Source organism: Nothoprocta perdicaria, unplaced genomic scaffold (genome assembly GCF_003342845.1).
Source record: "Nothoprocta perdicaria isolate Ctin4 unplaced genomic scaffold, notPer1 scaffold_53, whole genome shotgun sequence".
NCBI lineage: Eukaryota > Metazoa > Chordata > Aves > Tinamiformes > Tinamidae > Nothoprocta > Nothoprocta perdicaria.
The window spans coordinates 1411627-1426093 of NW_020455788.1; the positions used below are offsets into that span (position 1 = coordinate 1411627).

Below are 14467 nucleotides of genomic sequence, written 5' to 3' on the forward strand. Positions count from 1 at the left end.
CTAAGCTGCAGTGATGTGTTAAGTCATATTCCCTAGTACAAAGTTGTGTAATGCCTCCCTTTCCTGTCAAAGGACCTGGGCTGCCTGTAATAGAGGGAATTTCCCAGTGCTCCATCAAGGCATCGTCATCGTCCCTTGATGATGGTGGCAGTTGTGCTCAAATGTGTACTGTCCATCTGGTGGATGTCTGATCTCTTTATGATAAGCCTGTGTTGGCCTTTCTTCGTTCAGTGCTATGTGTAGGTGAGCATATTGGCTAAACTTGTTCCATTTACTGTTAATTGCTTGGTAAGGTTTTGTTTAATGCTACAAAAGAGATTCTACCTCTTCTCCAGAGGGTTATTGGTAGTCTGTACACAAATACATAGTTGACAACTGCTGCCTGGTCTTTTTAAAAAGATGGTCCTTTTACCTACAGCTGGTGCTATTCCTCCTCCTTTCTTCAGACGCAAGGACGCCGTCGCAAGGACGCCGTCTATTTTTGCTGAAGGCACCGTGCAGTTGGAAGAGGCTCTCTGGTGTCTTGGCACTGTTTAGGACCTTTGAGGTATTGAACAGCTTTATTTAGCTAACTCTTAAGAACAGCCCTACAGTAAAGCAGCGATATTTCTAGCTCATGAATATGGGCAAAATGAGGCAGCGAGGTGGCTTACCTTAGACTTCATGGCATGTTATCAGCAATGTGGAGTGCAGCAGTTGTGGCTTGTGCTTGTCCCTCTATAAAATCAACAAGGGATGGTGTTTGGCCTCGGGGTTGCATCCTAACCTGTGAGAGGAACGATAGATAAGAAGTGGGTAGGAATGTCCCCCAGGAAACTGCAGTTTTAGATGTTGCAGTTACTGCTTTTCCCTGTGAAGTGAGTTCTTACTGGGTGAATTCAGGGCCTGGGGTATGTAGTAAAAGCAATAATTCTTAGAAGAGCCCTTGATGATGGGTGATGAGAGAGCAGGTAAAGGGTGGTATTTTACCTGTTTTGTAGGCACAGTAGATGGTTCCCTGTGTGGCCTAACTTTACAGAAAGCTCAGGCCTGAGAATTATTGCCAGAGCCAGGTATGGTGTCCAGGAGTCCTGGTGCCAATTGGTAGCACCCTACCCACTAAATTACAGTCCTCTCTCTGAATGCACCTTGCTGCATGCCTGAGAAATGACACTACAAAAGGCTTCTGAAGAAATCATGCTTATGAAACAGGGGCAGTCAGCAGAGCTGACCAGTCCTTCTACCAGCGTGGAAAGGATCTGCCCTAGACATCTGTGGGGCAGCCTGGTGAGGAAAGGATCATCCTTTCCTGTATACTGAAATTATGCTCTAAGTTAGGCAAGTGGTGAGGAGTAGGCAACAAGAGAGAAACTGCTTCCCTGCAAGCTCCTCTTCTGCTCATATGATGTTCCTAACTGAGTTCCCAGCTGTTAAGCAAAGAGCATTGTTATGACTAATTCAGCCAATCTTAAGGTAATTATAAAAAATAATGACATCTTGGGCAATGCACTGCTCCGTGTACTCAATATCGAAGAGAAAAGAAACTGTAAGTGAGAGCCTGCTTTAACTAAAGGGAGTTCTGGAAATCCAAATATGAAAGGAGATCTTTAATGTCCTTTCTGCCTGTCTTGAAGTGTACATCTTAAATGGAATTGGATTTTTAAAAAAAAAAAAAAAGAAAGAAAGGTGGAGGAGGAGTGGTGAGGAAGTTAGTGAACTGTTTGCACTTCTGAGCGTGCCCAAGGGAGACATTATGCTAACAGCTGCAGGAACAGCTCATAGCTTGCGGAGGAACCAAGGAGCCCCTGCAATTTTGTAGGATTACTGGCTGCACGCACGCTTTTGCCAAAGAGGAGGCGAGTGAGGGGAGGCTTAGCTTGCAGAAATGTGAAGTTTTCTGGATTTTCAGTTTTAAGTAGGAGAGGTAGAGAGGGGAGCTTGTGCTCTGTGTGTGTGTGCGTCTCCCCTTATGAGCTGCTCTTTCTCATAATCAGAAAGAATATCCCTGTGGCTCAGAAATGGTTGTCCAGCCCCTTTCTTTGCATGTTTGCTCTAACAGCTTTCTTGCCTAGCTCTTGTGTGCTGAAACCAGTTACTTTACCCAGCACTTAGATGTGGAGGGCTGTGTCTCATCCTGTGTGGGAATGGCTCAGCCATGTACTGTTCCAGCTCTGTGAACTCCACACAGATGCCAAGATGCCAAAGACTGAAGAAGCTCAGGAGGTCAGAAAAAGAGGAAAAAGGAGCGTGTTAACTTGGAATTGAGTGTCAAGTATTAGTTAGTTAACTGGATTTATGTATAAAAGTAAGTGTGTGTTACCCAAGTAATGGTGTTACACTAGCACACTGGTGAAATGGGAAAGAACTGATAAACTTGCATAGAGAAACTCAGGTAGTGAGAAGAAATACGTAAGACACAACTAAGGAGGATGATCTACATGTTTCATGAATCAAAGAATTTTAAAGGGTAATTGACGCAGAACAGTAGTCTATTTTTGTATATAGTGATTTGGGAGTATCTGCCAAATATGAAAAACTATAATGGCAACAGGCTGCCCACATGTAAATCTGAGTGGAGGCTGCCACGCCAGGTTGTGGGATGATCAGAGAGGGCTTCTGATGAAGAGAGAAAAAGCTGTGGACAGGCTGGGCTGAATGTGTTGGACAGAGAGGGGAAGTCAGTGAAGCAGTGCAGAGTTAGGGTGACTGTGATCTGGTCGTGTCACAGTGACAGATCAGGAAAATAATCTTGGTGGCGGAATGATAGGTGGTGATGAAGCGTTAGCAGAGATTGGTGTTCCATGTGTGGCTCTCAAGATTGTAGAAAGTACTGGCTTGTTAAACTTCTCTAATGAGAATCCCTAAATTCCGATGATTTTCATCAATCGGTATGTTTTATTATTGTTCTGCATCTTATCTCATTGTTTACAGAGGCACGTGAGTTCCTGAAACAAAACATGGAGTAGCGTCAAGCAAAATCAAGGTCGTGATCTGTTTTTTCTTGCAACCGTAGAAAAGTGTGCTTTGGGAATTGTGAAAGTGAAGTTATTCACCTATGGACACCAAGTTAAGGAAGTGCTGGTGAAAACTAGAGAGTCCTAGGTGTGAGTATGCTCATGGCCACTGTATGATGTATCTAGGCTATGCATTGCCACTGCTGGCCTTGAGAATTGCAGAAAGCATAGGATTAAAACCTTGTTCTTTGAAAGTGCTGGGCTTTTACCCCTTCAGGAAAAGAGAAATGGTAGCCAGCTCTTGGCAATATAAGGTGTGAATCTTTCAGATATCGATAATTCTAATTATTTGTGGCTCTAGAGGAAATCATTATATATACACTGAACAACAATATACATTAATGCACAATGATAAACCATGTATAGCAAAGCTAGTCACAGATCAAAGTATTATCTCAAACATATGAGATGCAAAATTCTCATCCTTTGAGACTGGTCTTCAACCTCAGTGTTTAAAGGAAAGTGAATTGATTTGATAAACTAAGGGGAGCACAGCATTTACTAGCTTTCTGTATTGATAAAACAAGCCGAAGTCTATTACGTGAAATTCTTTCTTCTGCTGCCTGGGATCTATTCACAGGTCACACAAAGAACTGATCACACCAACTGGTGTGTGATTATGGTGACTGGTTGTAGTTCCCATTGCTAATGCAGCAGTGTGGTATCAGTGACTTGGTAACCAGAGGTGGCATAGAGTCTCACTTAATATAGCCAGAAAAATCTAGGTACTTTAACCAATATCAAAACAGATGTTGGTGCAACTTGTAGCAAAACAGATTTTACCTCTGAAACTGAGCAACATTTTTTCAAATAGATGGTGGCTGCATTTTTTTTTTTTTTTTTGCTTTGTCCAGTCATCACACTTCCAGCAGTAAACTTACTGTGTTGTGAAATGTTTTGGGATACGTGGAGGTTAAAAAGCATCCTGTGAAACCAAATTTTTCTGCGTTAACACGCTGCTGTATCAAATCAAATTGCTAAAGGTGTAATGGTGTAGTGTTTCCCTTACAGTGTCAGTAAAATCAACATGAAGTCATGAGCAGGAGCAATCCTGCTGTGCCAGCAGGGCAATACACTGATCAAAGGCAGGAGCTGAGATCATTTATTCTTGAAAAAGAGCAATGTGGCAAGAGCTGGTGTTGTTCGGGACTTAAAGAGAAGGAAAAAAAAGTTTTAATAAATATTGACTGCAGGTAAGTAGATAGAGAAGGGAAACGGTTCCTGATAGTGCATAGGTTTCAGCTCGAACAGGCTTGTGGAAGGATGGACATTTTGATAACACTGATGTCTAACTAATGAAACCTTAGGGCTTCAGCAATTCTTGACAATCGCTTGTTCCCTCTAGGGCTGTTTGCATCTTCTCTTCTGTAAAGCAATTAGGAGCAGCTCGGAAGCAAGGCTGGTGGCTCATTTCCATACCTGTCATGGAAGTGGCCTCTGAGATTTGCATTAAATCAGTACACATATTAATGTGTGTTTATTCATGAATATGTATACACTGTGTGCCTGTAGCATGGGCTAACACACCCTTTTTGGTGTGTTTGTGTATTCAGCATTAGCCCCAGCTTTACTACTGACATGTAAGCCTGAATTCTGTTTGCAAATACAGAGCACGTACATACTTACATGCCTATAAAGAAACATTTATATTACATATATACTTTTTGTCTATGTCATACAATATATCATGTAATATAAAACATACATAAAACAACATAAGACTATTGTTTGTGTGTGTTGGTTGCTTCTTTGTTTTTTTTCCCTCGCGCTAGAGTTTGTCAGGCCTAGGTGTAAATGCAGGGCCCAGAAGTGGTCTCAGGGAAGGTGTAATTTTTAAATTGCCATAAAGTGATGCTTGTATTAGTTGAGAAGTAAATTGCCTGTCATGATGTGTTAAGTGATATAGCTTTCTTTGTGCTCAAAGCTCATTGTAAGAATCTGGAATGGAAATGCTTTTTTTCGCACTGAACGAGAGCTAAGACTCAGCTTTTCTCCTTTTCTCTGCATGGGATGGGGAGAGAAGAATAAATAGGTTTAATAGCTGTGAGCAGTGGTTCTGGGAATGCCCATTCTCATTGTAGAAACGGCAAGATGGAGATTTCTTGCTCTTACACCCGCCTGCCTCGACTCATTCTGGTTTGTTCTTAGAAGTATCTTTCCTTGAGGGAAATACATTGCTGAAAGCAACTCTTTGTATTCTGAGTCGTTCCACCAACGTGCATCTTGTTGAGTGTATATTGATGTGTTTGTAGGTGGAGGCATAGAAACCTGCTTGTGTACGAATTCTGTGTCACCCAACCCGAGTAAGAATAACTCTGAATACGACTGCCAGGATGCACAGGGAGCCTACATCCTTAATCTGTCAGTTCTCTGTTCCTCCCAATCTCATTATTTTTTCCTTAAATGGGAATTTTGCCACCTTGTATCCACGTATTTGGGAAGATTGAAACTTTGGTTACAATCTCCCTGTGAACCTAACTTTAAAGCTACAAGACCTACTCTGGTCTTAGAGCCCCACCAGCTCCAGTGTTTTGCTGAAGCATCTTCTGAACAGAATTCTGTAGCCTCAGTTGCACGTTCAAAACTTTGTTCTCTGCAAAGTTCCCCAGCTGTATCAATATCTAAAGAGTTTCTGAATTTCATTGATAATCTTGATAATGGGCAGACAATGTAAGTTATCTTTACAGATGAAACTCCTGCCGGAGAACCTGATTTAGTGTGGGTTTTCCCAGATATGTGGTGGTTCTATATATTTATTGTACTGTCTTGCTCTTGTCAGTTGGTTCCGGCTGTTACTTCCTGCACTGTGCATGAGAGATACCTGTAAAATAGCTCATTCCCCTCACAGAAACTCTAAGGGGCATGTAACTTACTGCTGTTAAATTGCTCCACTGGTAACGTGGTCCTTTGGAAATCAAACTGAATCAGCTGAATGGGATCCTGAATTCTGTGCACACATTTGGTGGTATCAGACTGCTCTCTGTTCAGGAGCAGCAATGGTTAGATGCTACTACTGCAGAAAATGTTCAAAATGGGCAGCTTTGTTTCATTTATGTGAAGGAAAATTTCCATGACCTTATGCACCTTTCAAAGAGGCTTTGTAACAAATATATCTGTCATAAAAGGTTGATACCGTCACTCAGTAATCTTCGTAACGAGTTTTGCAAGCTCTTAAGCATCTAAGAGTACCTTGCCTCTCACACACTAAGAGGTGCAGACCTCGAGTATCGCCCAGCGTAAATCTGTAGCAATTCCAGTGAAATCAGAGAGTGTTAACCTGGGCTTACACCAGTGTAAATGAGAATAAAATCTGCCAATGCTGTGTCTGCCAGCAGCATTAAATGAGGCTCAAGAGAGTGCTGGTTGTTCCTGCTTCCAGCAGCATACGTCTTTCTGGTCTGCTCAGTCTTGAGAGCCTGAGGAGGGATGCAACTTGCAGTGAACTGAAAGAAGCTAAAAGCAGCATATGTGTTGAGGAGATACTGATCTTAACAGACTTCTGTGCTGAAGATAATTTCTATAGTGTATAGGAAATGTGCCATGGTATCATAGTTCGTGCCTTTCCAGTGCTGCTTTGTACTTTTTTTTTTTTTAAAGTCTTATCTCTGAATCTTGGGATCTTATCAAGGGTATTACAGGAAATGAACCCTGAACTTACAGGTATGTCTACAAATACCTTAGATTTGGATAATGTTTCCCTGCAGAAATGGCCCTCTGAAAAGGATTGAGTGGCACTGTGATTAAATCAAAGCTGTTTACATTTTGAAAAATCTGCTTCAAAGCAGCATGAATGCAACTAAATGAAATGGATATAGCTGCAGGAAAACTTAATGGGCTAGGAGTATTTTTCGGGAAAGTTTTGGACTAGAGAACTTATGTAAGCAGCAAACTAGGCTCTATGTAAGCAGCAAACTGGACTTGAGAAAACCTCATAAATCCGTCCTGCCTGAGTGGCAGAGGATGGCTAGGGAAGGCTACAGCTGAACTAATGGAAAGGCAGGCAGAATGGGCTGAATAAGCAGTGGTGTCTGATGCCAGATTGCTTATGCCCTCCAGTACGTGCAATGACTGCTGCCATCATGACAGAATCCAATTTCATTTGAAAAATGGTTTTGAGTTTGAAAGGCAAATTAAAAATGATAGATTACTTAACTGACGTCCCTTTGTGTGTGACAGAGCCTTAAACAGCTTTTTGGATTCTTGTGTTTCTTCCAAGCTTCCCTTAACTCCTTGTGAGAAGTGCTGCTGGGCAGTTGGCTGAGGAGCTGGTTCTTCTCTCTCCCGCGTTGCCCGTGCGGGCGCTGGTCACCTCCCCTCCCACCACCCTGTGTGCTAGTGCTGAAACCCAGAGGCATCTTTGCAGTGTTTGCCATTCATAGAAACGTACTGAAAAATGGGCTGTTGGAATTTCATTTTAGCAGTGAAAGAGGAGGAAGGAAGCAACAAACAGTGGAAGAGAAACTGCTGAAGCAGGGGGAAGAAGGGAGGCACAGGAGTTTTGTTCCCTTTACTGTTCAAAATCGGTGCTTTCCAGGGCAGGGAACAAAGTAACTACTTTACAAGGTTTTGTTCTGACAGCAGGGAAGGGTTTTATCAAAAGTGATGTTTAAGGGACAAGTTTTTAATAACTTTTCACTTTTCTTTTATCTCTACTTTTGTAAAGGTACTGGTTTGTACCTAAATCAAAATCAAGTAAGGCCATGTACTCACATTGCTGTAGAATGGTGTGGGTAAAGAAGGACAAGATTGACTGTAGAGGTATACTGTGAATGGAAACCAAAGTAAGTGATATTTGTACCTCCTCTCTAAGCATATTGTTAGAAGACTTGATCTTAATTTAGAGTTGTAGCTCACAGGGGTGACAAGTCCTACTTGTCCTGAAATGCCTTCCCTCTGGAGCTGGTAGGAAGAGTTGAGAACAGTGCTCCTCGTTTGCTGCAGTACCTTGTTTGAGATGAAGGCTCTGCTGTCGTGCTTGGGCTCTGTCCTTGGCAATTTGATCATCAGCAGTATAGTGGCCATGGCCTTTGAGCTCTACCGATGAGTAGACCAATGGTTGAGACCCATATAGTACAAATCTAACTAAGGCAGCTTTCTCCATATGCCAAGATAACTTGTTTCTTAAGTATTCAGCAATTTTAGGGTACTTCTCATGTGCATAATTTTAGATGGGGGAATCCACAGAGATCACTGGATACGACAACAGAGTTTGTAGTTTGCACTCCTAGATAACACGTGCTTAACCTGCAAGGCAGCCTGTTAGAGTTCTGTCGTAAAGGGGTGTCTAACTTTTGTATTCTAGTAAAAGAGCACAAGCAAAATGATGCAGTTGTGCTTTAGACTGTAAAGGACATGATTTTACAGAGTTACCAGAATAACCACCGCACTGTAAGGCAGAGTGAGGGCAACTGTGTTCGCTCAGACCTTTGTGGAAGTGAGCCCTGAACAGCAGAACTGCTCCAGGAAATGCGCTGTGTGTCTAAGTCTGAGCTCATGGGATTTTCCCAGATCAGCAGACAGGTACCTGATCAGTAAGGACAAGAAGAATGGGAGGAGTTTGGGTGTGGAGGTGTTGGGGGTGGTTGTGTTTTTGTTGTTGTAGGTTGGTTGGTTTTAATGTGGCTGTTTTTTTGTTTATTTTCTCTCTCTTTTTTTTTTTTTTTTTTTGGTACATTTTATTTATTTCCCAATGGTTGTTTGCATTTTACCTCGTGTATCAACTTCTACTCCACAGGTGCATACCGGATTCCCTCTGAACTATTCATTTGTTCCCTCTGCAAAGCTGTTATATCTGCAAAGCTGCAAAACAGATTCTAAAAGACCTCATGTTGTATGTGTACTAGACCTCCTGTTAGGAAATATTTCAGAGTAGATGATTCTATATACATCTTATTTCAAAAAAAACCCCAGATTATTTTAATATGATTTTCGATCTGTAGGCTTGTTTTTGCTGCACAGATCATACTTGGACCTGAAAGAAATGTAAAGCCTGACTGCAGGCTAGGATCTTGGATTTTACGTTTAGCACAGCTATTCAGATGTTCTGAATGCCTTTGTCATCTTTTATTTAAATGTTTGGTTATGTGCAATTAACAGCTAGAACTAACAGCAGAAAAAAAAAAACCAGGCCATTCCACAGGGGACGGCTGCATAGGTTTTTCAGATGTCAGTGAACTTATTGTCACTGTTGCAGGGTCAGTTGTAGTGCAGTTGAAATGCAGGGAATACAGATGTGAAGGTTGGAGAGGAGGTTACCTTCCTGCTGTGATTTCACATGTTCGTGCACTGCTATATGAATTTTTACCTCCTTAGTCTGTGCTAATTTGTCTAGCTATTCAAGCCCTTATAGGGCCTTGACCAATGTAGCCCAGTATTTGTAGCGCTGGGGAGGGAGGACTGGCAACCCGAGGGACAGACAGCTTAGCTGTGGGTAAGGCAGTGCAGCAGTGCCCTGTGCTCTCCTCCCCTGTGCCGAGCTTGTCTTCCCAAGGGACCTGCACCCCCGGCCCTCCTCTGTCCTTGCACTCAGTAAAGCAGCCCGGCTACTCATGAACACATCCCTGGGCTTTTTGTGGGGCGTTTCCCTTATTTACGGTCACCACTTCTTAAGCCATGGTTCACATGGTGGGTGAGTGGGAGTAGGAAGGGTCCCACTCTAAGTCAGCAGCTCTGTGGACCTCACAGAGAGAGTTGCTGGCTCTGTGCAGCAACCGGTTGCTGCTGTGCTTAGGCTCTATGAAGGCACTGGCTCTCTTAAGCCAAGTGCATGTGATGATTTTAGGCTGCTCTGAAGTCAACTTGGTAGCACAACGTAGTCAGAAATGTATGCAGCAGTGGTACATAGCCAGGGGAATGTTTTATTGTTGCTGCTTGTGCTGTACTTGCAGCTAGTCTGTAGAAAGTCACCAGAGTACTTTTTGCTAACACTAAGTAGATATAAATAAAAGGAAAGCTGTTAAATTTTAAACTGGCAAAGTAAATGTCATGAATATGCTTCAGTGTTGAGTGCAAGTAAATAACAGATGTGTTGTCAAATTTATTGGCCTATATTTGTAGCAGCAGAAATGAAATTAAACATGCACCACTATGGTAACGTAGACTGTATTGATGTTGCTGGAAGGATTTAGTCGGCAGCGTTATCTAGAATAAATGTTCTCCCAATAAAAGAAAATAATGTATATATTTGCTATCGCAAATCCATCTGTTCTTCTAGCACCATGGAGTCCACTGTGCTTTTTTTCCCTATTTAACTATTGCCACTCCTCTTAGGTGCTTTTCTTGTTGGCTTTCTTATCCTGCAGGTGTGGGAGCACAATTTTGGGAGATGAAGCTGTGCATATTTGCAGGCAGCCCTGGTTGGCTCTTAGGTGCCATTTGCTTTTCTGCTGATGAGAGAACTTTGTTCTTGGGGGTGATTTCTCTGAACATCCAAAAGTTGGGTTGTGTTCTCAGAAATGAGCAGTTGGAGAAGCAAGTCTTTTGAGGGTAAGTGGGGTAACACTTTCCAAGAGGGAACCACTGCATCTACCATGCTAATGATGATCAAATGCTAAGCCTGTCATCTTCAAAATGGGCACATAAGTGCTTTAACATGGTCATGGGGTGCGAGCAGCAAGCCTGTAGTTAATTGCCTAGACTACTTTGCCCTTCTGTAAACAACCTGTTGTAGTTCCCCTCCTCTGTGCCTGAGAGAGGATGAGTTGTCAAAAGCTAATTCTACACCTTGGAGAGTTTAAAAGCCTGAAGTGGAGGAAAAGGAAAAAAAAATCATGAAAGTAAAACAAAGCAAAGAAATTGTGTAAACAAATTAATTAATTGTCTGGAAGTGAAGTGCATGTTTGTAATTTTGCCCTTGTCGAAGGGAAATTGAGGTTCATTATGTTCAGTGACTGATTTAAAAGCTCTTTCCTGCACAGCATCACCTAGAGAGAGAGAGAGAGGCCCATTTGGAGCTCACACATTGGCTGCAGCTTCAATTAAAATAGGAATTCATTACTTGAAACCTCCAGAGAGAAGGCTGTTCTTTCACTCTTTAGTATGGGGAGAAAGCTGCGTTTTCTTTTGCTGATTCACTCTTTTGCTTTAATATGAGGTTATAAAAAATGCTGCCTTTTAGCTTATACCAGTAAGCTAAATCTGCACTTTACTTACACGCTAAACAAATTTAAACACTAAAACTAAACAAACTTACACATGAAACAAATTTAGCTTACACTAGTAAGCTAAATAAGTTTGAGACTGGTAGATGTGAGACCGTATTTGGAGGAAAACTTATTTTTTTTTGCCAATGCTTATTGTATTATTTATATGAACAGAGATGGGATGAAATAGAGAACAGAGAAGACCTACAAAATGCATTTTACCTGATGTTATGAATTCTAAGGTTGATGCTGTATGAAAGCAATCACAGCAGAGCAATTAAATACTTTTAATTAGGTGTGTACATATTATTCTAAAACCCTGAAACATATTGCTCTGTATCTTTAGTTGCCAAATGCAAATACCCTTAATATATCCAGTTGTTGATGTCTGGCAGATCTCCAGTCCATAATTCAATTAGAATCATCGACACATGTATGGGAGGGATAGGATTCTCTTTCTCGAACTAGATGGCACAGAACAGTTGGAAGAAAGGGTAAATGCTATCGGGAAGGCTTCTATGTTTGACTCTTATTTTGGAAACTTCCCGGGGTGTTTTCACAGGAATGCTTAAAGAAGCTGTGGAGAAGTGTGCTCAGGGTTTCTGCTTGTTGCACTTGGCTTGTTTTGTATCCTTTCCCCCCTTTTCCCTGTAATAGGGAGCATACTAGGGATTTATTTTTCTATTAAGCACCCTCAGATGACTGCCTTGTTCCTTCCCCCTTGTTCCTTGCAAATGCTAAACAAGAAGAGCATGGCCTCCTTCCTGGAATTAGCAGATATTAAAGCAAATGTGTGTTTTTTTTTTTTTTTTTTCTTCCCCAAAAGCAAGCTACTTGGCAGTTCTCCAGCCCTTTTAGCAGGTGCAGGATGCCTGAGGCAGTGCCACACGTACATCCCTGGAACATCATAGCCCGCTGTTTTGGACATCAAAGTGCTCCAGGGAAGGAAATGTGCGTCTGTACGTGCACAGATGTATTAGTCCTCTGTGGTCAGTAATATATACTGATTAATGAGCACTGGATACGGGTCAAGAATTTTCTAATTGGAAATGTTAATTTACTGAGAGCAAAACATTCCAAATAAGGATCTTAGTTTCTTTCAAAGATTTCTCAAAAATAAGTGGTATTTTGAGGGGAAACCTGCCTAGCCTTTTAAAGGGCACCCATCTACCTAATCTCCTGAGAGGCATTGCCCTGTTTGCCCTCTACCTTCCCTCCTCTTATGCCATTTTAAACTGCCTGGAAGGGCCCCAGATGTATGGGACGATTATTACTACTTGACAGTCTGTTGGGTTGGAAATTCCGAAGGTTGTGGGTCTCAAGAATCCCGGTTTGCTTGTTTCTGAGAGGCTCGGGTTTTGGAGGCGTAGCAACACTTTGTTGCTACGTTGAAAGAGAATTGCTCATTCCTCGCAGTCACCAGCATTTTCAGATGATCAGGGTTGTCACATTCCCCCCCATTCAGACCTCACAATTTGCTGGTCTATGTTTATAGAAATGTTGTTAATAATTGGCTCGTGTTGGTTCAAGTATCTGATACTGCAAGGGTGTTTTGTTCCAATTCTCCCTGCCCAAGGCAGCGGTCTGCAGCCCAGTACCTTGGTGGGCTTTGCTCTATGGGCGCATGTTCCAGTGTGTTTCAGCCTCCTGCTGTTCTCTACCTTGCCCTTAGTTGCTAGAATCTGTGGGTCAGGGAGGGCACCCACATGCTCTTCCTTTTCTAAAATCTAGTGGCGAAAGTGGCTTTACAACAGGGCTGAGTGACAGGGATTTGATCACAAAGAAATGGCAGGAATAGAAAAGGTCTATGAAGGGCAGTGAACACTAGAAGCAGCCTGTAGAAATGAGTGTTGAGGGGATTGTTGTAGGAAAATATACGAAACAGTTTTTATGCTGGGAATGAGTTTTAAAAGGTGGAGAGGTCAGTAGAGGAAATGGAAGATCGTTAGGGAAGGTGAGATCATGTTTGGGAGAAGATAAAAGCATACGATCAAATTAAAACATCGTTTAAAATGAGTACAAACTGAATAAACCTTGGATTGGGGGCATTTTGGCACAGTCTGTGCAACTTCAGTTTTTTCACACTTGGCAAGACATTCTGTTAATAGAAACTTGTATGTGTTTCATCTATAGCCACTTTTTATGTTTCAGTGAAGGTGCCCTAGCTTTATCTTTATTGCAGAGTTTGTGATGAGATGGCGCTGACTCATCTGAGCCACCTGGATAATTTTATCTGTGCTTCTCAAAAGCACTCTTAATGCATTGGCACCCTAATAATGAAACGAGGAGCCTCGTTTCCACCTCGCAAGCCTCGTCCACCTCACAAGCGGCACGGAAGCCGTTCCTGCCTCGGCGCGTTCACCGTGTGAGCGTAAGGTGATGGGCAGCAATTGAGTGAAACATGGGCTTCATGCACGTCAGGATGTGCAGGGACATGGAGATGGGAGCAGCCGTAAAGAGGGTTCTGAAGGTGATGAGCCCTTTGATATGTCTGCTCTTCGGTGACTCCTCAGGCACCTGAGGAGCCTCTCTTCTGGATACCTGTTTGCACATTAGTGCTGCGAGTCCTAGAAATAGTTGAACCTGCTCCTCGAGCAAGGGGTGTGGGGACAGCAGCTAGCGGAGGGATGCTTAGCACATTTGTTCTGGTATGTGTTCATGACAGCTTTCCAGTTGGAGCAACCTGCCTGACTAGCTCCCCTCCTTGGGTTTTGTGGTGGTGAGAAGTCTCTCTTTTTCTTACCTACTTTCTTTAGAGTTCTTATGCTTTCTGCGTTGGTGTTTTCCTTCTCAATAGCCCTGCTTCTCTCTGGAATTTTTACTTTTGCCTTTTTGTAGGCTTTATGCTAGCTCTCCCTGAGCTGTTTGAGGGGGAAGGTTATGGAACTGTTGGGTGTCAGAGCTAGGCCTTGGTGCACAGGCAGCTAAATCTGTTGCGGGAGAAGATATACAGGAGTGCGTGCAGAGGGACTGTGATAGAGAATTAGGTGTTCCACAGCGAAGAATGGCAAGCCCTTTAGATAGTATTTTTAAATTTAGTATATGATTGGAGAAGCTTGCCCATCACTTGATAGTGACAGGTTCCTGGTATAAAGCAATAACCTGCTGGATGGCAGAGCTCAGAGGGTGGTGATAAATGGGGCCGAGTCCAGTTGGAGGCCTGTGGCCAGTGGTGTCCCCCAGGGGTCAGTGCTGGGCCCGGTGCTGTTCAACCTRTTYATCAATGACCYRGACGAGGGCACGGAATGCACCCTGAGCAAGTTTGCAGATGACACCAAGCTGGGTGGAGTGGCCGACACTCCGGAGGGCTGTGCTGCCATCCAGAGGGACCTG

At 42.8% G+C, this 14467-nt stretch overlaps 1 protein-coding gene and 1 long non-coding RNA gene across 4 annotated transcripts in view; both read left to right on the forward strand.

Annotated features, from left to right (window-relative positions):
• The window catches only part of NRXN3 (neurexin 3), an 826423-nt gene that overhangs the window by 602698 nt on the left and 209258 nt on the right, over positions 1-14467 (forward strand). The gene's annotated exons all lie outside the window — the stretch shown is intronic.
• LOC112955000 lies at positions 8364-9013 on the forward strand. Its single transcript, XR_003250814.1, has 2 exons — positions 8364-8513; positions 8728-9013. It is a non-coding gene; the product is annotated as an uncharacterized LOC112955000 (long non-coding RNA).